Genomic DNA, 13,484 nt, shown 5'->3' on the forward strand with positions numbered 1-13,484 from the left:
TCACTCTTAGAACCACCTTTATATACTGGATATACATTGGCACTTTTCCAATCCAACGTAATGATTCCCAAGTCCAATGATAACCTCATAATTAGCCTCAATGGTTCAATGCACTCACTTGCCGCCTCCCTTAAGATTACAAGGTATATGCCATCAACCCCAGGAGCTTTACTGGCCTGTAGGCATGAAAGTTTTTTCATTAAATAAACATGTGAAATTTCAACATCATTAATTAAATTTTTTTCAACTTCACTCCCATAATTTCTCATTAACGTAAAGGGTTTTTCTTCAGTAAATATCGATGCAAAGTAACCGTTGAGTTCATCTGCAGCTTCAGCTGGGGTATCTAATACTATCCCACGTCCATTACATAAGGGAGCGATCTGGTTTGTTCTTCTCTTCTTTAAATTTATATATGTGAAGAATTCCATATTCCCCCCTCCCTCTTTGCTCTCTTTTCCAGTTATTTCTCATTGGAATTAGTAGAGGCATACAATACAAGAAAGCAAGCTTATGCAGCATCTGCCAAAAAAAAAAGCCCCCATTTCGCCCCTCCTTTCATTCCAAATACCTCTCCAGCTCAGCTTTAAATTTATTTAGGCTATCAACTTAAACAACAAAAGATGCAAGTCTGTTCCAGCAATCAACTACCTGCTGGCTAAAGGCAAACTTCCACATATCTATCCTACAACTATCTTTCCTCAATTTGAATTTATGCCCTCTCAGGTGATTATTCTGAGCAAGAGGAAGAATCCCATCAGCACTGAGCATGCTCAAACCATTCAAGGCTTTTTACACCTCAATCAGATCACCTCGCAGGTGCCTAGTCTACAGACACTGTAATCTGCAAAACTTAAGCCTTTCTTCGTAAGAGCAACCCTTCAATCCATTCACTAATCTTGTTGCCCTTCTCTGTACTTGTTAACAACTCTACATCCTTCATTCTCTACCACTGTCAGTGTAGTACCACACAGTTGACACGTTACTCTGGGGTTACTGCTTCCCATATGTAATACTTTACATTTGTCAATGTTAAACTTCATTTGCCACCTCTCAGCCCATCTGCTCAACTTTTCTAGATCCTGTTGCAGCAGCATACTGTCATTAGTGTACTTAACAATCCTGCCAACCTTCGTATCGTCTGCAAACTTAGACATTAAGCCTGATATAACATCATGGATATCATTTATAAATAGAAAAAACAACAATGGACCCAACACTGAAGCCTGAGGGACTCCACTAATAACATTAGTCCACAAAGAGCAGTGTCCATTGATTACCACACTGTCTTCTCACACTCAACTATCCCTTTATCCATAGCGGCAATTTGCCTCCAATGCTACACTGCTCCAATTTGTGCAGCAGATTTCCCTGTGCAACAGTATCAAAAGCCTTTCTAAGATCCAAATATATAATATCAAAGTTATTCCTTGCATCCAGTTCTTTTGTGACTGCATCATAGTATCCAATCAAATTGGTCAGGCAAGACCTTCCCTTAACAAAACCATGCTGTGTCTGAATTATTACTGAATTCTCGTCAAGATGATCTTGCAGTGCTTCTTTAACCAGTGATTCCATTAATTTTCCTGGAACAGAAGTTAAACTCAAAGGGCTATAATTACTTGTGTCAGCCTTTGATCCTCCTTTGTGAATTGGGGTCACATTTGCACATCTCCAGTCTATGGGTACCTCCCCTAAGTCCAAAGAAGCTGTCACAATTATGGCTAAGGGTTTGCTTACTTCCTTTGCTGCCTCCTCTAATATAACTGGATAGATCCCATCCACCCCAGGTGCCTTTTTTTATGTTTATCCTCAACAATTTCTCCTCCACTTTCCTCTCAGTTATTACAAAATCATCTAGCTCACTGCCAGAGTTTACTTCACCTCTGGCATTCCCCTTCCTGAATAACTCCTCATGTGTGAATGTAGATGCAAAATACTCGTTTGCATCTACATTAGAAGAAAAGGGATGAATCAGATTGGTCCAGTGGACCAATCTGATTCATCCCTTTCCTTCTTTGCTGCTCTGAGTCATGATTTCGATTTAATTTCAATAAAATTTCAATTTCAGTACAAAATTATAACCCTAAACTTGTATCCCAACACAGTTCTAACGCTATATATATTTTTCAATATCGAGTATTATCTACGAGTTCCGTTTATATAACTTCCATATCAAGTTATGTATTAATTAATTATGTTAGTAATTAACAGGAGAGATTGCTTCTACAGGGATGGGATACACTTAAATAGAAAGGGTGCAAGAATATTTGCTGATATTATCGAGGCAGTGTTAGGTGGGTCGGAAAACTGCTAGCTTGGGGGGGAGACAAAGACCAATAGATTGACAGTAGCCACTGGCAGAGGTGAAAGAGATTCTTGCACTGCTTCTATTAGAATGAGCAGAAGCCTGAAAAACAAGATGCATGGTATTTCAGAGACTGCTGGGAGCCATTGCGGTACAAGTAAACACATGGGTTGTGTTAGGGTAGCTAAGAATAGAAACAGGTGCAGGTATACTTGCGTGTACACCAATGCTAGGAGTTTAGTAAATAAATTTGATGAATTTGAGGTATTGCTCAAAACATCAAAGGCAGATATTGTTGGGATATCTGAGACGTGGTGTCACACAGATATAAGGGATGCAGAACTGCAATTTGGGGAGTATAACGTCTACAGAAAGGATAGACAGGATAGGAAGGGGGGAGGGGTTATGCTATTAGTTAAGAAACACATAAAAACCAAGGAAGTGAAGCCAGTCGACATCGCTGGACAGTGCAGTGTTGAGTCAGTTTGGTGTGACATAAGCATTGGGAGATCAAAATTGAGAGTAGGAGTGTGCTATAGGCCTAATGACTCTGATGAGTATAATAAGGAACTGTACAGGGAAATAGAGTGGGCCAGTAAATCAGAGAGTCTTATAATGGGAGATTTTAATTTCCTAGATATTGACTGGAATTTGGGGGCTGGTTACTCACGCACTAGCAGGGCTTTTGTGGATTTATTGGATGATTGTTTTCTACATCAGCATGTTCGGGAGGCAACTAGAGGGAGTAATACTCTTGATTTGATTATCAGCAGTGATTCTTCATGCATTAAGAATCTGCAGATAAATGAACCACTAGGTGGCAGTGATCACAGTGTGCTGAAGTGGGATTTACTCAAAGAGGTAACTACCATTAGTGGTAAAGGGAAGGGTTATTGCTTCCGTAAAGGCGACTACGATGGACTGAGACAGTATTTAAATTCTATACAGTGGGACCAACTGATGATGTTACCAACAGCAAATTCAAAATGGGAAGCATTCAAAGAACTTATCTTGGAAGCTACTAGGCTTTACATACCAACTAAGAAATATTGTTCAAGGTTTAGGCCAAAATGGATGTCAGATGAACTAATGAGGCATATGGCAGAGAATGCATGGGATACTTACAAATTAACACACGACACAGAAGCCTATGATAGATACAAGTTGATATGCAACCAAGTTACAAAGGAGGTTAGGCAGGCAAAGGCAGATTACGAGAAATCCTTGGCAAGGGATGCAAAGAAAAACAGCAAAGAGTTCTTTACTTATGTAAACTCTAGAAGGAAGGGGATGAATCAGATTGGTCCACTTGATATTGATGGGTCAACTGTTGATGATCCTGCTCAGGTAGCTAACAAACTAAATGAATATTTTGCATCGACATTCACACATGAGGAGTTATTCAGCAAGGGGAATGCCAGAGGTGTATTCAACTCTAGCAGTAAGCTTCAGAATCTTGAAATAACTGGGAGTAAAGTGGAGGAGAAACTGTTGAAGATAAACACAAGAAAGGCACCCGGGGTGGATGGGATCTATCCAGTTATATTAAAGGAGGCAGCAAAGGAAGTAAGCAAACCCTTAGCCATAATTATGAGAGCTTCCTTGGACTCAGGGGAGGTACCCATAGACTGGAAATGTGCAAATGTGACCCCAATTCACAAAGGAGGATCAAAGGCTGACACAAGTAATTATAGACCTGTGAGCTTAACTTCTGTTCCAGGAAAATTAATGGAGGCACTGGTTAAAGAAACACTGCAGGATCATTTAGACAAGACTTCAGTTATAGCTCAGACACAGCATGGTTTTGTTAAGGGGAAGTAAGTCTTGCCTGACCAACTTGATTGGATACTATGATGCAGTCACAAAAGAACTGGATGCAGGGAATAACTTTGATATTATATACTTGGATCTTAGAAAGGCTTTTGATACTGTTGCACATGGAAGACTGCTACACAAATTGGAGCAGTGTGACATTGGAGGCAAATTGCTACTATGGATAAAGGGGTGGTTGAGGGGGAGAAGACAGAGAGTGGTAATCAATGGACACTGCTCATCGTGGACTAATGTTATTAGTGGAGTCCCTCAGGGCTCAGTGTTGGGTCCATTATCGTTTTCTGTATTTATAAATGATATTGATGATGGTATATCAAGCTTAATGTCCAAGTTTGCAGACGATACAAAGGTTGGCAGGGTTGTCAAGGACACTACTGACACTATGCTGCTGCAACAGGATCTGGAAAGGTTGAGCAGATGGGCTGAGAGGTGGCAAATGAAGTTTAACATTGACAAATGTAAAGTACTACACATGGGAAACAGCAACCCCAGAGCAACGTATCAACTCTGTGGTACTACACTGACAGTGGTAGAGAATGAAAGGGACTTGGGGGTGGTTGTGCAGGCAGATATGAAGTTCTCTGAGCAGTGCAGACGGGCTGCAAGAGTAGCTCATGGAGTATTGTCAATGATATACAGGAATTTTTCCAGCAGGGATAAGGAGGTGATTATTCCATTGTATAAGGCAATGGTCAGGCCACACCTAGAGTACTGTATACAGGTCTGGAGGCCTCATTTCAAGAAGGATGTAGAGCTGCTGGAACGAGTACAGAGAAGGGCAACAAGATTAGTGAATGGAACAAAGGGGTGCTCTTACGAAGAAAGGCTTAAGTTTTGCAAATTACAGTGTCTGGAGACTAGGCACCAGCGAGGTGATCTGATAGAGGTGTATAAAGCCTTGAATGGTTTAAGCATGCTCAATGCTGATGGGATTCTTCCTCTAACTCAGAAAAATCACCTGAGAGGGCATAAATTCAAATTGAGGAAAGACAGATGTAGGATAGACGTGCGGAAATTTGCCTTTAGCCAGCGGGTGGTTGGTTGGTGGAACAGACTTCCATCCCTTGTGGTGGAGGTTGATAGCCTAAATAAGTTTAAGGCTCAGCTGGACAGGTATTTTGAACGAACAGAGGGGTGAAGCAGAAGTGGGTTTTTTTTTTTTTTTTTTGGCTGATGCTGCATAAGCTTGCTTTCTTGCATCAAATGCCTCTACTAATGCTAATGCTAATATTATATACTATACTAAGCTTACGCTATCTAGTTCAGGATATAACGTTGTATCATATAACAATGGCGGCAAGTTACAAACGGTAAATCTATGGACATTTAAGTATTAATTAACTTCCACATCTCACTCTCTCAATTCAGAATAAACTAAGGATCCTGACTAGGTCTATAAGCTACTTATAGAAAATAATTTGATATAACAATTGGTCAATAAAATGGCTAAATATGGCTAAAAATCTTCTCGTTCAGCAGAGCTGCAACTTGTAACATATGGATTTGATACCCTTACCGATACAAAGTAATACCTACAAAATCTCTATCTAAGTTAAACTTTAAACTAAGTATCGTAATTAGGAATATAAAGCTACTGTAGAAAATAAGTTAATATGCCAATTTAAGCTAATAAAACTTCTCTATTCGCTTGCACAAGGCTACTCTCGTTCTCAAGCCATGATCCTGCTAGATGATCTAGATTGTCTAGATGATTCTGCAGTGCTTCTTTAACCAGTGCATCATAATCTGCCTTTGCCAGCCCAACCTTTTCTGTGGCACTGTTACAGATCAATTTGTAGCTGTTATAGGTTTCAGTACTTTTTATTGCTCTGTAACGTTTGCACGCTGTCTTTTTCTGCTCAAGTGATCTGGGAACTTCATTATTCATCCAACTTGGAATCCTCCTCATGGAGTATTTTTTTAATGGTATATGCACATTCAAGGCTTCTGTGATTAATGTTCTAAAGGTATACGATAATCCAATTGTATTTGTTCTCTGTGAGATATCTGCCCAGTTAACAGAGGCCATGTAGCATCTTAAGCTGTCATAACTTCCTCTCCTGAAATTAAAACCCATCCTTTGCCTTTAGCTACTGCTACCTCTCTCTTCATTGTCCACTGTAAAAAACTCTGTGATGACTTCCTGCTACTGGTTTCTGTACTGTCAGCCCTATTATGTCAACTGGTTCATGGGTGATGATGAGGTCTAGAGTATTCTTTTCCCTAGTACTGTACTTTCCCTGACATGTTAATACAAATAGCAATCATCTAGATGATTTAAAAATTTTTTCCCCCGTGTGGAGTTTCCTTCCCATTTGCTCCAATCAATTAGAGGCAAATTAAAATCACCCATAATGAGACATTCATGCTTACTTGCCCATTCCGTTGTCATGTAGAGGCTCTCATCATAATCTTCACAATCACCTGGCCTGTAGATTACTCCCACTCTCATTATACCTTTGCTTCCAGCTATCTCACACCATACAGATTCTATACTAGCACGTTAAATGTCTGAATTCAGGAAAGCTTTCATCGTGCTCAGGCTGCTTTTGATAAGAATCATGACTCCACCACCCCTTCTATCTTCTCTATCCTTCCTAAATATATTATACATACCGTAGTGAAACTCATCATCTCCTATCTCTGAGCGGCACCACATTTCCATAAGCCCTATTATGTCAGTGTTACTTGTTCTAACCAGCAATTCGAATTCACTCATTTTATTGGCGACACTTCTGACATTACTGTATAAACAATTAAGACTTAGTGTTCTTGTATAGTTAAGTACCCTGACACACCCCTTAAAGTTATTTAAGCTCGCTTCCCTGGGATTAGCTGCCTGCTCATTTGAAACTTTTCTGCCCTCAGAACATCTTGCTAATATGTTCTGTTGCAGTAACAAACAAGATTCTTGATTATAAACCTGTAGAGTTGGCAGTTACATAAATAAGTCGCCCAAAATTTTAGAATGGAAATTATAAAAGAAATACAGTTGAAGTTCTATATAATGACACTGAGGGGAATGAGAAAAATGGTCATTATATCAATCGTTTATAAAATCAGCAACAAAACACACAAAAGCTTGAACATTTAATGTAATGCTAGTAATACAATATAGTATAATCTTATTTATAATATGTACTATGGTATTGCACAAGAAAATTATGTTTGTAAAGTTTGCATTGATTGTAGAGTGCAGTAAGATTAAAATTAAATTGGAAATTTCAGTCTACACCTATCAAGACATAAAAAGAGAATTGTTTCGTACTTTAAAATAATCTATCAAAACATGCTGTTTCAATAGTAGATCATGTTTTAAAAGAGAATTATGAAGGTGCGTGAAGCAGTTATTTGACTTTCACAGCTAGGCTGCACTTGGGAGAAAAAAAAAAAAAAAAAAGAAAAAAAACCTGACATATAAGTTCTAATCCTTGATGAGCATCTTACACCGAAACTTCTAGTTCAACCACAATAGATTCTTCATCTTCACTACTATAAATTTCTGAAGATTCCATCAGCAAGGAGTTCCTCTTCATTCATATATATCCGATGTCCACATACGCTTCTGCATAATCTTTGAAGCACAAGTTTTCCTGTAAATTTAGGTGATGATGCACATGCTCAAATATTTCTTCCCTATTATCAGACTATTTTTTGCAATTAATAGAGGCAGAAGCATGTGAAACAAAACTTAACACAATGCATCATTAAAGGCGGTAAATCCAGCATGTTTTAAGCAGTTGGCAATCACTTTTACATCAACTTCATCTCATGCAGATGTTGATTCCATATTGAATTTTGCTTTCAAGACAGCACAATTTTGTTTAATAGCATTCTTTGGTAGCATTTCTTTAAACGCTGCATTACATCGTGATCAAGTGGCTGAAGAACCTATATTATATTTGGTGAGAGGTACTTGACAGTGACTGCATGTAGGTTGTTTACTTGACACTGAGGGGTGCAGTTGTCCACAAACAAAAATTTTTCTATTCTTCTCACTCATCTTGCAATCTAAATATCTGATCTATTCTTCATAGTTCTGCAATGTCATCCATGCCTTTTAGTTTGCTCGATACATATTTGGTAATGTCTTCAAAACCTTTAAAGCATCGAGGCTTCTTGGATTTCCCAATGTTCAAAAGACATGTTTGCTCCTAGGAGAATGGTAATCTGGTGTTTGGCCTATTTTTTTCCATCACTACATTTCTTGCCTTTAAATGTGTTTTATCCAGTAGCAATTAAAAAAAAAAAAAAAATTTTTCAGTCTCATCAGCATTGACACATGTGGACATATGTCAGCAAAACATTTTTAAACGATTTTCCTTCCATTAGTTTGTAGCATCAATGTCCAATGGCTGCACTAACCCCACCAATTTTTGAAAGACAGGCCATGATGAGTCTTAAATTTCTAGAACCATCCATCTGAACTTTTAAATTCTTCAATAACCATTCAATGTGCAAACAATTCACCAAAAGTACCTTTTTCAAGGTCCAGACACTTCACCTTTCATGCTATAATTCTACCCAGCATAGCAGATTTCTCTAAACTTTCAATCTTTTTCCAATCTTTCAGAATAGCAAATAGTCAGTCTTAGAATGCACACCATTATCTATATAGACTTATTTAGGTATGTTCTTCAATCATGCCTAAATAAGTCTCTGCATGAGAAGCTGAAATTCCCATTGGCAGTCCAAAAATCTGCTTAAGAGCCTTATTTAAACTGAAAACATGTTGTCTAACTAAAATTTTGACAATGGTGACAACCTTGTTTAAAGTTTTTATATAAACAAAGTTTTTACCACAATTATTAGCACTGAATTTAAATAAAACTTTAGGTTTTGCTAAAAACTGCCAAATTACTTTCAAAGAAATATTCCTTTAAACTCACTGGGAAATTCTCTGCTTTGTACTCCTTCAGTACAAAAACTGTTCCAACTCCTTTATTTCTCTTTCAAGAGTAGTTTGCCTTTCAAAACTTCTGTCCTTTTGGTTATCTTCTTCTGCTGCTAATGGTTTCTGTTTTCACATTGTTTTAATTTACCTCTTTCTTGTCCCTTCTAAAATTAGTACTGTAGTTAATGTACTATTTCTGTTGTAATAACCAAATCAAAACAGCAATACATACAGAACAATTCATACTCTCCCCCCCCCCCAAATGCATCTAGGTTGATGATCAGTAAAAATAGCTGCCAATTCTGATGCAGACTAACACTGACATTGAAAAATGTTCTATTATCTCTACTGGAGACATTTAGGGAAAGAAGTCATTTTAAGTCTGCATTCCCTTTTACCAGAGCTGAACAGTGCGATACACATTGGCATGTTTGCACCCAATCTCCCCCCCACTAAAATCCGGTTGCACATGCTTGCTATGTAAGGGCAAGTGAACCAAATCACAACTAAATATAAATTTTGAATCAAACAGCATAAATTAATATTAAACTATTTTGTAGTTTACAAAAATATACCTATGTAAATCTAAGCAGATGCCATTACAGGATTTTTAGTAAATCCCCTGGAACACTTTCGTGAATCACTGGTTGGAAACTGCTGTTCTAAAATAACAGCTTTGTATGTCTCATTTGCATACATCTCTCCTTGTTAAATGTTTCAGTAACTATTAGGAAAGAAGAAAGGATGTCAGCACCATGGTTATTTTGTCATTCTCAATCTCACAGTGGATGGACTGATTGATTTGATATTCAATGGAGGACAGATATTCTCACTCAAAATAGGCAGAATGACTGGGTAGTTTCTTCCTGAAAATAACCAGAGAAACAATATGCAGCCAGTCAATAACAGCTCTTTCAATCCTTTGTATCTGCTTTATATATATATGCATGGTGCAGTCCATTAATAACCTCTATTTTATTTAATTTTTTCTATGGTTGTTACATAGCATAAGACACTACTTCTTTACCCAACTCTAATAACATGTGCAAAGGTTTTGCAGTCTTCATTTTCACTACATTTCTGGATTGATAACAAGTTCCACAAGGTGAGTTGCTTAATCAGGCAGAAGTCTGATGGAACTATATTTCAACACTGTCATGGAATCACCTAATCGTGGGTGCCTCCGTAGCCAGGTGGGCAGGAGCAGCAGTGTGTAGCACATGCTTCTTGATTAGACCGGGGTTCAAGCCCGTGACCACCAAATACGGAGGATGCGGAAAGGTCCGGGAATGACCACCGCATATCCCGGAGCAGTATAGTCTTAGTTGCTAATGCTCCTAAAAACCAAAAATAACAAACAAATAACCTAATCGTGTGGCAATTTCACAACAATGCTGGCCTTGTGAAGTGAAACTGCACAGTGCCAGATGGTAATTAGCCTGCTCAACATGCAAGAGCTGGTTCTGCAGAAGGCCAGCAGTACAGTTATTGTGATACTTTCTGGAACAGCATTTTTCACTAAAATATTCCAATTATTTGGATTACCTTTTATGTACCTAGATTAGCATTTCCCAAACTTTTTTTTTTGTCATGAAACACTTTTCATCTCGCAACATATTTACAGAACACGTTTCATCTCACAACGTATTCATGGAACACATTTCATCTCAACATATTCATGGAACACTTACGAAACACAAGTTTAGAGGGAGCCAAAGAACTGTTTGCTAATATTTTAATACATACGACGCACTGTGCATCAGGAGCATCTTTATTTTCAACACTTGTAAAGCCGAAATTCAAACAACTGTCATTATACTTTCATTTTGGTCTTTTATTAGTTGGTTCTTGTTTTTTCACTTTGGATTTTTGGAGAACACAAAGCTGCGATTGTTCATCCTCACTTTGAAGTGTGACAATATTGTGTTTGTTTTCATCGACCACAGTTGCACTACCAGAAGTACTTTGCTTCTCGTTTTAAAGTTCCTTTTTTCAACTACAAATCCCTGGTCACATATTTTAATAATAATATTTCGAAATATTAATAATTATCAAAAAAAAATTATACAAGGAAGTGAGTTTAGTTATGATATCGGTCTGCTTCCTCCTCTCCTTCAACCCGTGTACTCCAGGCTAAATCGCATACGAACGGCATGTTAGATCACTACATTGCTACTTTTCTGTAGATGTCATTACCTCTATGCAAAGCCTGCCAAAATAAAGTGTTTTGCAGTCTATTTGATTACTATGCCAGTATATTAATATTCAAAAAAAGTTAAAAATGATGATACAAATTTGCTAAATTTATTTATTTTATTTTTTAAATTATTAATTGATTTTTCACGGAACATAGTTTGGGAAACGCTGCTCTAGATTATACAAAGGGACAAAGAACTTCTTCATAGTGAATACTGTGCTCAGAAAGTGCTCTAAATAAGCAACATGATGTGTCAGCAGGGCTTCATACATCCAACTGAGTGAGCTTAATTTTTATCAGCATCCAACTTCTGCAGATGTCCGGCATGCACATACCTTTGATATCCCCATAACCACAGATTGTGGGAAAGCTGTTTGACAACAAAAGGTCTACCTTTAGATAGATGTTCTCGTTTGTCAATTGCCCATCGTCCACAATCAGTAAACCCCCCACCTCCCCAAAGTGGCATTTCCAGCTGTCTGTGATGAGTGAGATCTGCCAAGCCAGGTTCATCTTGAATGGCCTATCTGCTATATTTAATTTCAACAATCCACTTGCAAACCATGCTCCAGAATGTGCAGCCATCAGAAACTGCAATGGGCTCTCGATTGACATCACTCACAGGTTTTTGCTGTTATTATTATTATTTGGTTTTTAGGAGTATTAGCAACTAAGGCTATATTGCTCCGGGGATATGCGATGGTCATTCCCTGACCTTTCCGCATCCTCCATATTTGGTGTTCACGGGCTCGAACCCTGGTCTAATCAAGAAACGTGTGCTATGCACTGCTGCTCCTGCCCACCTGGCTATGGAGGCGCCAGAGGTTTTTGCACCTTTTGATCATTCACTGTTTACGGAGATGGGAGAAATCCCAGGCGCCATCTGACATGAACATACCTTATGTTCTTCCATTGAAAAATCCATGGTTTCAGAAGAGCTTTGCTATGAATGAAGTGTACACAGCAGAATGCTTTTTACTGCACAGAACCCAGCCATTAAGGAGTAACTTTTTCTAGAAAGATCAAGCGTCTGGAAAATAAAAAGTACACCTTCCTGGTTCTCAGAAAGAAGGGAATGCATAGGTACATCAGCAAGACTGGCATGTAGAAGGTAAACAAACATATTGTTATGTTATCGCTATATACTGTAATAATAGCATATTATGATTACAGTATAATCGTACACATTTTCATAGGATGAGTTCAAGGCACTGTTATAATCCTTTTTTTTTTTCACATGGTTTAAAAACACCTTTTGAATGGTCTCTGCAGGTAAGCTATGTAGAACACACGCTGTTTTCCTACAAATCTCGCAGTGGTTTGGAATGGACTTATGAAAAGTTTTCTTCTGACTGCTGATGATACCTGGTGTTAGACTGGGTGAGTTGCATCAATTCCTCTTCAAGTTGAGGATCAATCTCACTATATCTTATATATCATGTCATCCCATTGAAAACCATCATAATCATTTGAAACTTAAGTTCTCAGAGTGACAAAATCATTTCTATTCATCGATGAACTCTAATTGAAATGATACTATGATAATGCTCCTGGTTAACATCAACCTCAATACAATAATGACTGATAACCCAGTTATTGGTCATTATTGGAATTCTACTGGAATTCTAGAAAATATGTTTGTTGAAAAAATTCTAGAAAATGAGCCCCTGGAATTCTAGAAAATATGTTTGTTTGCTTCTTGATGTAGCCTGACAGATGTAGCCCAACAAAAAGTAGTGTTTTCAAGGAAATCCTAATTTTCACATAACATTGCTATAGTCTGTGAGCAGCAGCCCCCTCTGTTTCTTGTTAGGATCACTTGACTCATAAGCTACATATCCATTTTGAGAAAGCACCTAGTGTGCATCACATTCAGTCTTGGAATATGCTGCTAAATTTTCTCACAGATGCATTATCAGTAACACTATCTCCTATCTGAGTGCACTGTTTGAACATAATACCAGTTCAATGGACCTAGCAACTAGGATCACTGCATGTAAAAATACATTTTCACAAGCCAGCCTAAATGCTTTAATGTTTGGTCACCCAGAACATCCTCTTCCATGTGAGAAAAACAAATCTTCTGTAAAGAAAGATCTTTTCACAGAAAGTCAGTGCATATTCATGCACACTGACAACAGTATACATAAAGATGCACGTTTTATAAAATGGCCCAACTCAAATCAAGTGCATATGCTCTAACAAATGCATTGCCTTTTTTTTAGCTACTTTATTCTTAGCCAAAATGTATT

The 13,484-nt window shown here is 37.9% G+C and overlaps 1 protein-coding gene across 1 annotated transcript in view; it reads right to left on the bottom strand.

Moving 5' to 3' along the window:
- Positions 1 to 13,484, bottom strand: part of LOC150084606 (uncharacterized) — a 72,984-nt gene that overhangs the window by 9,329 nt on the left and 50,171 nt on the right. The gene's annotated exons all lie outside the window — the stretch shown is intronic.

Source organism: Mastigoproctus giganteus, chromosome 6 (genome assembly GCF_048544385.1).
Source record: "Mastigoproctus giganteus isolate SK-2022 chromosome 6, ASM4854438v1, whole genome shotgun sequence".
NCBI lineage: Eukaryota > Metazoa > Arthropoda > Arachnida > Uropygi > Thelyphonidae > Mastigoproctus > Mastigoproctus giganteus.